This window comes from Acartia tonsa, chromosome 6 (assembly GCF_053477335.1).
Source record: "Acartia tonsa isolate MP-2025a chromosome 6, ASM5347733v1, whole genome shotgun sequence".
Taxonomy (NCBI): Eukaryota; Metazoa; Arthropoda; class Copepoda; order Calanoida; family Acartiidae; genus Acartia; species Acartia tonsa.
Window position 1 is genome coordinate 51,309,872 of NC_137265.1, and position 12,513 is coordinate 51,322,384.

Consider the following 12,513-nt stretch of genomic DNA (forward strand, 5'->3'; position numbering starts at 1 on the left):
CCCTATTGGTGGTGATGGTGAGCAAAATGTTATCAAAGTGCATGTCCATGATGACAACTTATATATTAAACTATGATCCAATTTTTGTAGATATAGCATCCTCTAGCCCAGCATTATTAAAAAAGAAAAGAATTGCAATTTTATTTACTTCAATTCATAAGGTGAATACTGTAGTTTTTAGAAGATGGTTATATTTCTTGTTGGAAGGCTCCATTGGAGGCTGCTATGACTTCAAAAAATGGTACATAGGTTAATAGACAAGTTGTTGTAATGGGCATGTACTTAGATAACATTTGGCTCACCATCACTACCAACAGGAGCATCTGAAAGGTCATCATCCTCAAAATCAAGATTTTAAAATGAATTTTTTTAACACATAAAAAACATTTTTGTATACTTTTCAGGGTAATTTTAACATGTATTTAGGTTCATCCATAAGACTGGGGGTCAGCAGCTGTCCTCTATAGTGATAGGGATCGAATTTATTTTTTTCAAACATTTCTTATTTAGAAAAATCATTAATTTCTACCTGATACTATATTTCATAATAATTAATGCATAAATCCCTTAAAAAATTATTATTTTATCATAATCAATCTTTAAAAAGAAGAGAAAAGTGCCAAAAAACCTTTTTTTTTGCTTTGTTTTGAATTTGCATAATAAGTTTGTTCACCAGTATTTCCCCCAAATGCTGTTTTTGAGATCTTGTGCTTTATTGGTGCTGATTAATTAAAAAATAACAGTAGAATTGTGTAACCAAAAGAGGCATCTACATTTCATATTTATTGTAATATCATCCTAAATGAATAATAAAGCTGCTATTTTGAAAATTCAGATTTGCATAATATGTTTGTTCGTGGTTTATATCATTAGAACGGCCATAAGTTCTAGTTTTGGGAAATATAGATACTGTTATTTTGCTATTATTGGTTTGCAAGATACATTGTAAAAAGTAAAGTTAGAAAATTGAACATAAGTTCTAGTTTTTGGAAATTAAATAACATTTTTGTGCTATTATAGGTTTGAGAGATTTATTGTAAAATGTAAAGTTAGAAAATTCAACTAGTGAGTAAATGAAGAAAATTTTTATTTAAAATGTCAAATATTAAATCATAGTATTTCTTGCAGTGTTCCTTTAACAATTCATTTCTTATAACTAAGAATAAGTTTTATTGTTGTTAGTAGTTTATTTCTTTATAAGTAAGAATAAGTTTTATTATTGTTAGTAATTTATTTCTTTATAACTATGAATAAGTTTTATTATTGTTAGTTATTTATTTCTTTATAACTAAGAATAAGTTTTATTATTGTTAGTAATTTATTTCTTTGTAACTAAAAATAAGTTTTATTATTATTAGTGATTTATTTCTTTATAACTAAGAATAAGTTTTATTATTGTTAGTAATTTATTTCTTTATAACTAAGAATAAGTTTTATTATTGTTAGTTATTTATTTCTTTATAACTAAGAATAAGTTTTATTATTGTTAGTTATTTATTTCTTTACAACTAAGAATAAGTTTTATTATTGTTAGTAATTTATTTCTTTATAACTAAGAATAAGTTTTATTATTGTTAGTAATTTATTTCTTTATAACTAAGAATAAGTTTTATTATTGTTAGTTATTTATTTCTTTATAACTAAGAATAAGTTTTATTATTGTTAGTAATTTATTTCTTTGTAACTAAAAATAAGTTTTATTATTATTAGTAATTTATTTCTTTATAACTAAGAATAAGTTTTATTATTAGTAGTAATTTATTTCTTTGTAACTAAGAATAAGTTTTATTATTTTTAGTGATTTATTTCTTTATTATTAAGAATAAGTCAAATTATTTTCAGTAATTTTTTTGTTTGGTATTGTTTTATTTCAATAAATTTTTAAGTTTACAGAGAATTTTATTCACAAGTTATAACAATACCAATGTTTTCTATCTAAAAATTAGGCTATGTTAATTACATTAGAAACAGGATCCTTTCCTTTGTATGTATTTTGAGGGAAGGACTCAAATGTACAATTGTGGTACAGGTTGAATTTAGACTCCGTAAAATAGGTACAATTTTACAATACATCCTTATTTTAGGGGAGTGTAGCTACTCTGGTTATAGTTTGTTCTCTACATTTTACATATTTTTAACATATTCAACAAGTGTAATAGGCGCAAGCTGTGGACACAACGGACGGACGTTACTCAGTTTCAACTTTAAAGAAACTCTAGTAGTATTAAATATTGTATCATATTCCCCCCTTCAGTTTTTAATTTTTCCTCACAAGATAAGTTTAATTCTCAAGAGAGAATAAACTCATAAAAACCAGGAATAAAAGAACAAATACAAATGATTATTTTATTGCGCCATATAATAGACAGCTTTCCGCGAATCAAAATGAAGAATTATAAAGTTAAACCAGTTTTAAAATGGCACAGGCCATCAAATTAAATTGCAATGTAAGTGCTTAATTGCCCAGAGTATTAAGTAAGGTAACGCGCATTAGGCAACGACTAGCAGTCCTAAATATGCATGGTAATGAGTTGCGCCTGTTTTGGGCCAAAGCATTCCTCCTACTCTGACTATTTTTGTCGTGCATCTGACATAGCAGCAGAAGGAACCATTTTTAACGTCTTTAGTTATGACGCGGGTTATTTTTTATATTTATTACTTTAACTCTGACAAAAAAAAGTTGATACCAACGTAATCCCCTACAGAAGAACATTTTATTTCGTGGTCGTAGGCCGATTTCTAAGGACCTTATTTCTGTATAATTTTAGTAGCGAAGCTACCCTATATATAATTTTGTCTGTCCGTCAGTCCGTAACGCTATTGGGGAAATGCGATTTACTCAGCTGCAATTAAAGCTAGACTTCTGATTCTTTCTGTAACACTCGATCTTCTATAATACAAAGTAGCTTGATGTCTGTCCGTCCCTTAAGATCTCGGTAACCACTGAACCGATCGAATTCTACTCTTCAGAGTATATACCTATTCCTCCTGTGGTGGTTTTGGGCTATTTTTTAGGGGGGTAGGACACCCCCAACGCCACCAAAAATAAAAATTCCCCGCCCCCCCAAAAAAATTGTTTGCTGGGGAAACTACTTCACATAAATTGGCAGCACCAGAAATTTTTTTTTAAAATTACCTCATGGGGCAACGACACGTCCCTAGAGACTAGAGGCGAAGCCGCTAGTTCTTATATATAGTTTCAAACAGACTCGATATTATTGGATGTAATAGTTCTTGATTAAGACTAGATAAGATAGATAAATTAATGTTGTGTTGATATTTAGGATAACCAAAGGATTCATAAACTTAATAACTTTCAGGGAGGGAGGATATGTGGTATTCGGCAACCGTGAGCCATGCCTATGGCACCCCTGACCGGGGTTCGGGGAAGGGCCACAGGCCCTCCCCCGAGTCCTGGGGAAGAGGTCTGCCAACCCCCTCCCTATACCTAAAATTAATGATTGAATCTGACAAGCTTTATTATGGTTAAGCTGCATTGTTAATTCCCCCCACCCTTTCCAGGGATGGGGGATCATTATTGCCCAAACTGACTATTGTATGTGTATTATAATGCTTTTTATGTTATGATTATTTATTCCTATCTGTGTAGCTATTGTTTGTTGTATATAACTTTAGTAACTCTTAGACCTTCAATAAAGGAACAACTGAATAGATGCTGTTTGTTATTTAGTGATTGTTAGAGAAGCGTAGCTTCTCTATAGTAAGGTGTCCACGTCTGTCACACTGCCGTAGTCTTTTCGAACTCTGGTGTCTGCCATTTATCCTAGGCGGATACCACAACTTGGTGACAGCTGTGTGAGATTACGGCAAACCACAAGTGTAGAGCAGACGCGCAGCTGAGGCTAAGGTACTCCCAGCAGTGAAACTGGCAAAACTGACACAAGCAACCTGAATTACCCACCCTGGATAGCAAGGTCTAACTCTGCATCCGGCAGTTGTGGAAGTGAAACAGCGAAACTTGACGGAGAACCGCGAGAAGCGCCGACATCTAACGGAGAATTGAGCGCTCAAAGGGCTGAAACAGGCCTGCGGACTGGCTGAAACAGGCCAAATAAGTGCAAACGGCTGAAAATAGGCCAACATTTACTGCAAGAGATAGCAGGATCCGAACCAGCGGCGCTAGCAGGACGGGACATTCCCTGCCGCCATCAGCCGGATTCGGATATACGGCGCTAGCAGGACGGGACATTCCCTGCCGCCGATAGGCTGAAACACGCCACATAGCTGCGAGCTGCGAGCCAACATACGAGTGTAGTGTACCAAAGCAGAGAAAACTACGTCAACTCCAAGTATCCTGAGAGGCTACAGCGCAGCCACCCATCTAGAAAAGCAGATATTATATCACATTGCAGGGATTACCACCCTAGTGTGATGGTTAAACAATAGATTTATGAGCAAGGATTGGCAAACAATCTGTTGTGTATTGTGATAAAACTAAAAATAGAACAGGCTTGGATTTGTTGTGTATTGTGATAACAACTAAAAATAGAACAGGCTTGGTAAGCAAATCTGTTATGTATTGTGATAAGGCCAAAAATAGAATCTAGATGTAATATAACAATGCCTTGATAAACAATCTAACCACCCAAGCCTCCAGCACAACAAAATACACCCCTTATTCCAGAGGAAAGGGAGGGGCCCACTCTCCATTGAAGACAATACAATCAAGGTGACATAACAATAAAGCCTAGGATTAAGGAGAAAGGGCACCATTACCTCATCACACAGTTACCTCAAACCCACAGCACTCCCCCCTTCCTCACAGGGGGAACGGAGGGATTTACCCCGTCCCCTCACGTGCTTCCCCCCTCCTACCCACACTTGACTAAGTCCGCCCACGGTGTGGAGCTAGCGACCGGGAAAACAGCGCGCCATTTACGGGTCGCACAACGGAGTTCGGGAAATATCATAAAATTCAACGGACAAAGCGGACCAATGAGAGAGCGAGTTGAGGGATAAGTGCGCGTTTTACCTGTGAGCGCGGATTTGACGGTGCGTAAGCGCGCTGCAAGGAAAGGAGATTTCACGCACACACACACACACAGGAGCGGAGCTACTCCATGGCATCTAACAGAGGTATTTTTAGAAAATAAAGCATTACAAGCTTCTCTCTCCTATCTATAGTGTGATAAAGGAAAACCCAATCAGTTCCTGACAGCAGTTCAGACCCTCAACAACTATCTACCCCTACCAGCCTACTCTACACCCTCAAAATAAAACTAGTGATAAGTACAGCTAAGTTATATCTTTGTAACTAAACTACCAACCTAGTGATAAAACAGTGTTGGCTGTTAGGCTAGAAAGCCTCAAGTGACAAACCATTTATAATATTGCCTTATAACTTTGTGTCCCGCCGTTGAACCGTTGACCCGATGGAGCAGCCGCAAGCGCCAGGAGGCGACCAAGCCCAAGGATGGCTCCAGGATGACCCCCAGCCGGCTCCAGCCGAGTACCGCAAGCTGATGCTGAGTAACCTGCCGGAGTATAGAGGACCGCCCAAGCAATCCTGGAGTTCCCACATCCGCAGACTCGAGATGTCATGGGCGGCTTACCGCGTGCCGCCCCATGACACCCTCAACCGCCGCAACGCCCTTTTACTGTCACTGGTAGGGCAAGCGGCGGAAATGGCTTCTCATCTGTTTGGCGAGGCAGGCCAAGCCTTGACATACGAACAAGTCAAGGCCGAGTGTGAAATGTTATTTCGTCCCGCCTTTGAATCCCAGACTTTGAAGCAAGCCTTCAGGGATTACAGGCAACACTCGACAGAACCTATACAAGCATACATATCCACAAAGTGTGCCTTGTATAGGGACGCCTACAGCCATGAGGATCTCGAATTATTAGTCGATGAATTAAATCGTGGCATTCGTAACGCTAATGTGAAACGTGAAATGATGAGTCATGAGATCGCCTCTGTACCTGAGTACACGAGGCGAGCCATGTTCACCGTCACAATGATTACCAAGCAGCTGAAGGAGGGTGTGTGCCTAGTGGACGCCACCGACGGGCTCACGGGATCAGCCAGCATCCAGTTGCCCACTTACGACGAGTCGGAACCAATGGAGATTGGCGCCTTGGCTCCGGGTCTCCACCAGATGGGGAAGGTTGCTCCAGATGACAAGATTCCAGGCCGCTGTTTCCGCTGCCAAGGGAAAGGCCACCGAGCTTGAGACTGCCCGACGCCTATGGAAGTCAGCCTAGAGGAGAGACGCACCCAGCCACGCCGTGACCGTCCTGCAAGCGTTGCCACTATGCCGGCCATACGGCGGCTGAGTGCAGAGCCGACTGGGACCAGGTAGCCGGCCGTAGGCGCACCGCAGACAAGGGTGCTCACCCAGGAAAGCCCAACAGAGTAGCCCACATGGAAGGGAGCGCGCCCCCAGCACCACCGCAGCAAGCAGCCGCCCCCAACGCAGCGGGCCGAGCCGACGGAATGCCGCAGTTTGGGACCGTTCCAGCCAGGATCAACGTACTGGGAGGCGCGGCTGAACCCAACCGGGTTGGCCTGGGCTTCAGTCTCAACCACCTGGGGCCGGAGTTTGTGCAACCCAACAACATCGCCGAGCCAGAAGTTCTGAGGCCCCAGCCTTTTAGCCTAAACATGATGGAGCCTGCTCGACCGAGCCTACCCAGCAAGAGTGGAGGGGCGCTACCCAGCGTCACTGAGACGGCGTACGGAGAGGCCCTGGCGGCCGTTGAACGAGAGAGGCAGGAGGCGCTAGCCAGCGCAACAGAGTCGATGTATGGGGCGCCACCCAGCGCCGCCACCTGTGATGACTGGGGGGTGCTATCCAGCGCCTCCAACCTGGTGCCTGGGGCGACAACCGTCGCCGCCACCGAGATACCTGGATCCTGGAACGAGCCAGCAGTCCCAGAGGAAGGGGTGACACCCGTCACCCCCAGCCAGCCAGCGCCACCAGCCTGTAGGGAAAGCCCAACTATACACCATCCAGCGCCCCCTGCCAGCCGAAGGAGCCCAGCTGCCCAGCACTTCCAGTCGAGCCAGGATAAGTTAAATTTAACAAATGTGTTGTATCCAAACTATTGTAAAACCCCAACCTTGCCTGTGCCCCCTGCACCAGAGGCTGGGGAGATTGAAATTTGGGGATATAAGGACTTGCCTGTGCCACATGCACCTGAGTTCCTAGGGCAGGGGAGGGACGTGAGTCAGGGCGAGCCTGTGCCACACGCACTTCAGCCCCATGCCACTGGGCATGCCATGGACAAGGGAAGGGACCCCTTGGGGCTAGGGGAGCCGACACCCAGGCAAGCGCCAGTCGCCTGCAAGTCTGTCATTGGGGAGGGTATCGGGGTGCCCCGGACACACAAAGATAACGCTCAATGGAAATTTGTATCTAGCCAGGAGCAGCCCAGCCGTGTCCAGCCCCGAGAAGCAGCCGTGACCCGAGCCGAAGATCCCCAGCCGCGTGCGCGAGGTAGATGGCTGTCTGGTAGCTTCTCACACTGGTGGATGGTCCTGTGGGGGCTACTGCTGGCAGCCGTGTGGCCTACAACCAGCTACGTCCTGGTGGGGTGGGACTGCGCCAACCCCACCCACGTCACAGCCTACAATAAAGAAAAGATGTGTAGCACGGAACCGCTACACCAGGAGGTGCCCCTGGGCCATGAAGTACACGTCCTGCAACAAGTCAAGATTAGGGAAACAACAGGATACAGTTGTCAGCTCACTGTGTCCCAGTGGACATTCAGGTGTGGGGTATGGGGTCACCTCAAGGTGACCTCGGTCCCCACCCTCATGAGGCCAACCAAGATCGATCCAGAAACGTGCCGAGACCTGGCCAGGAACAGAGTCTACACGCTGCCAGGCAAGACCCAGCCACTGACGTTCCAGCTGAACCATCCCCTGTTCTTCACCCTCGATATGGTGGGCGCCCTCGTCAACAGCCCCGAGGGGGTGGGTTGTGAAGGGGAGGACGTCCACTTCGAGGGCCAGCTGTACCGCAATGAATTAGTGCTCCAGGAACGACGGCTGCTGGTCAAGGAAGAGACCTACGTAGTAGAGGATGGACGGGTGGAGTCCCAATCTGACCACCTGGCCTTAGAATGTCCCCATTCTGAGCTGTCTTGCATCACTGGGGAAGCAACCTACGTGTGGGACCACCTGGGGAGAGATTGCCCCTTGAGGCTGATCCGCAGCCTCCAGCCTAGCCTAGTGATGGATGCGTTCCTGGTTGACCATCAAGCCCAGTTTTTCATCAACATGACCAACCCCACCTCAATAGTGAACTGCGACTTTGAGGCCCATGCCACCAACCACCCAGCATTGTTCGTTGCAGCTGACCCGGCCGCGGCAGCGCTGCCCAGAGTATCAGCCAGGGATGTGGATGTCCCCCTGCAGGCCCAGATACATGCAGGTTACATTGGATTCACCCTGGAGACACGCATGAAAAGCACAGCGGCAGAAGAAGTAGCGGCCAACTGCTGGAAGCTCCAGCAACTAGACCCGGCCCACCCGGTGCGTGTCCAGGGGAGCACGTTCTCTGTACTGAGGGGAGATGTCCTGCTCCAGCTTACCTGCCAACGCAACAAATACGTTGTCCGTGAAAGCAAGGAATGTTGGGACAAAGTACCAGTGGAACCCACAGGATTTGTAGACGCCGTGACACGGGTGTATAGCGGCCACGCCACCAAGATTCCCTGCTCCTCCACCTACCCCCTGACTGTGCACGCGGAGGAAGGCTGGATAGAACTAACCCCCGCACCTAAGAAGAGGCCACCCCCGCTGGATACGCCCAAGCAACTGCTGACAGAACCCTTGGATGACTTTAGTTCAGGAGGCTTGTATTCACAGGCTGAGTTGAACGACTGGCAGCAGCTGCTAGCATTCCCAGCGTATAAAAGCGCCATGCTGACCGGCCTGTCCTATGGCTCGTGCGTTCAGCAAGGTAGCTGTTCGGCCGCTGGAGACCATGGGATCGTGTCCTACAATATCGACCGACTGGCAGAGGAAGGAGAGGCCGCCCTGGATGTCTGGGCTGGGTTCAGACAAGCTATTCACGAGTGGGGAGATGGCGCAGCCATACTGTGCTTACTGTTGTTGATCCTCAAACTGCTGGGGGATCTGACCATTATTTCCCTGGCAGCCGCACAAGGAGGTGTACGGGCCGCCATGAATGCGATGTCACAAGTGTTCCTGTACCATCCAACCTTGTACAGGAAGGCCTTGGCCAGAGCCCGGCTCACCCATGCCAAGTCCCGGGACTTTTCAGTAGACTGGGATGCCATTCCCATTGGCCGGGAAGCCGCCGAGGAAATGGTGTCCATGCAATCGACCGATAGCGGGCATGACCGCCCAGGCAGGCCTGGACCGCCCTCTGGAAGACCTCGCGGCCCCTCGGGAGGCCAGGCTGCCGCTCAGACGGTCAACTTGGCAGCCAGTGCCCCAGCCGCTGCCAACAACAACCAGAATGCCCCGCTGCTGACCGGCCCCGTAGCGGCTGTGCCCCACGCCAACCTGACACCTGCCGGCGCCGAGCTACGTGTCCAACCAAAGTCAGCCTCTACCTTCTATCCCACGTTGGGAGCCCATCAGCCCTGAAAAACTCACCACTAGGATTCCATTGAATCATTATCATTTGTATATATCTTAGCCCTAAGGAACGGGACGAAGGCCTCAACCACTGTCGGAAGTCTGGTAGGGAAACCCTCTCCCAGCCTTCCGAGGGGAGAGTTGTGGTATTCGGCAACCGTGAGCCATGCCTATGGCACCCCTGACCGGGGTTCGGGGAAGGGCCACAGGCCCTCCCCCGAGTCCTGGGGAAGGGGTCTGCCGACCCCCTCCCTATACCTAAAATTAATGATTGAATCTGACAAGCTTTATTATGGTTAAGCTGCATTGTTAATTCCCCCCACCCTTTCCAGGGATGGGGGATCATTATTGCCCAAACTGACTATTGTATGTGTATTATAATGCTTTTTATGTTATGATTATTTATTCCTATCTGTGTAGCTATTGTTTGTTGTATATAACTTTAGTAACTCTTAGACCTTCAATAAAGGAACAACTGAATAGATGCTGTTTGTTATTTAGTGATTGTTAGAGAAGCGTAGCTTCTCTATAGTAAGGTGTCCACGTCTGTCACACTGCCGTAGTCTTTTCGAACTCTGGTGTCTGCCATTTATCCTAGGCGGATACCACAGATACAATGGATTGTAAATTATTCTGCCCCCAGCCCACACCCACCCCTCGAAGTTAATGTCAAAATATAATACCGCTTTTCCAGTATGGCTTTCAAACCCATTAATATCTGCTGGATTAGAACCGTTTCTCAGCCAGCTAACAAAATAGGTTTTAATCTTAGAATTTTTCATTTTAATAACCATGGAAAGCTGTCTATAATTCGAGGAAATAAGGAACTATTCTTCTAATTATTTTTTTTTATACAAAAGGGGGTAATTTTATTTATCATTATTGGTGGGTGTATATTATTTTATTGTCCCATTTCTCATCCCCGCCGACTTTACATTTACACAGGGAGGGAAAAGACATTGGGATAAAAAATACACCGGTACCCAAATTCCTATAACCACCCTATATGATTTTTTTGAGAACACAGTAATAGTGTCTGACTGATTATAACGTAACAAAAAAAAATTAGCCAATGAGAGGCCGTTATTGACCAATGGTAAAATTTATTGTGGCCTCTCATTGGCAAATTTTTTTTTGTTACGTCATAATCAGTCAGACACTATTACTGTGTTCATTTTTTGACTCTAAAACTTTCGGTACTGTGATCAAATTAAGAAATTAGAAATTTTTCAATCAATAATCTTAATCTACAGGAGGCATAATTTTGTTTATCATAATGGAGGATGTATTGTATATTGTAACTCTATTTTGTGTGAATGTCTTATCCCTTTAGATCCCTGTTAACTTTACATCTTTTATATTTTACGTGGAGATTTTTTCTCCTAAGTTCAATCTTCTTAAATTAGTATAAGTACATCATATCTTATATATTTTTATTTCTAAAATATATTAAGAAACTAAATTTTGATTCGTTTCACCTTCATAAAATTATAAAACGTGTCTATTTTCAATAAATCTTATCAAACTCAAAACTCCATACAAAAATAAATCTATAGGTACCTTTAAAAAAATATCTGAATAATATCATGACTAAAAACACATAAAAACACATGTATAATAGTTTTCTTTCTATTTTTAGAATTTTTTTAACCGTTTGGAGTGAATTATCATTTTCATATAAAATTCAATTTTTTGACAACTTGATGAAAACAAGGATAACAACATCCATAAATAATCAAATTCTTATACTAAAGTAACAGGATATTTGTCTGTGTGTCTGTACCGAAGGATCTCACTAACCGATGAACCGATCGGGTTCTTCTTAACAGGGTATATTCTCATAGGTCCTGGGAGGGTTTATAACTATTTTCTTGGGGGTGGGACACCCCCAACCCTCCAAAAAATTTAAAATATCCCCCCTTCCAAAAAAAATCTTAAATAAGAAATTGGGTTATCAAATTCGACTCCCCCTCCTCAAGTGCACCTAGAGGCCTCTAGGGGCGTAGCCGCTAGTGTTGGATAAAGGACTGCCAGCTTTAAAGATTAAAGTTTAAAATTCATCCTAATAGCTGTTTTGGTCTGTAGCAAAGGATCTCGCTAACCTTTAACCGATTTAGTTCTCCTTTACAATGAAGTTTGGTCCTGTGAAGGTTTGTAACTGTTTTTGGAGAAGTAATATGCAACCTCTCAAGATAAATCGCCTATAGAAAATAATTACGTCCCCCCCCCCCGAAAAAAAAATTCTTTTTTTTTCATTTTTAAACTAAAATTAAAAGGATGGGGGGGGGGGCTCGACTCCTCCCCCCCCCTCAATTGGACATTAAGCATTTAGCATCTAGGGACGTAGCTGATAGTACTATTTAAACATCAATTAATGCTTAGATGTTTAGTGATGTTTCAATAATTTTAGAATATAGAAATTTTAAGGTTTTCAATTTATAGGACAATTTTAACATGTTCTAAGTTTTAAATCAATGTTATGTATTATAATCTTATTAGCAAGGAAAGGGACACTGGGAAGCAAATTACATAGATACTCTAAGTTTAATAACCACGTAATGTTATTCGTTGTTAAAAAAAATCGGTACTATTATCGTTGGTTCCAAACTAGTAGTGTCCAAACATTTTAACCAATAATTTAGTTTTATAGAAATAGTAATTTTTTTTACAATGATTGGGGATGCAAATTAATTTTTTCTCTCACTGTCTTATCACTTACAATCCCTGACAGTGTGACAGACGCCAAATGTATGTAGAAGAGCCTTGCTCCCAATATGATATTAGATATGGATTGTTTTCTCTTTCTTACAAAACTAAATATTGGTTTAACATATTGAAGATGTTTTTCTTTCTCTCTATCTCCTTTTTTATCCCTTTTTTAAAAAGTTAATCACGCTTTGCCTCAATGTAATCCAAATATTTTCTGATTACATTTATTAATT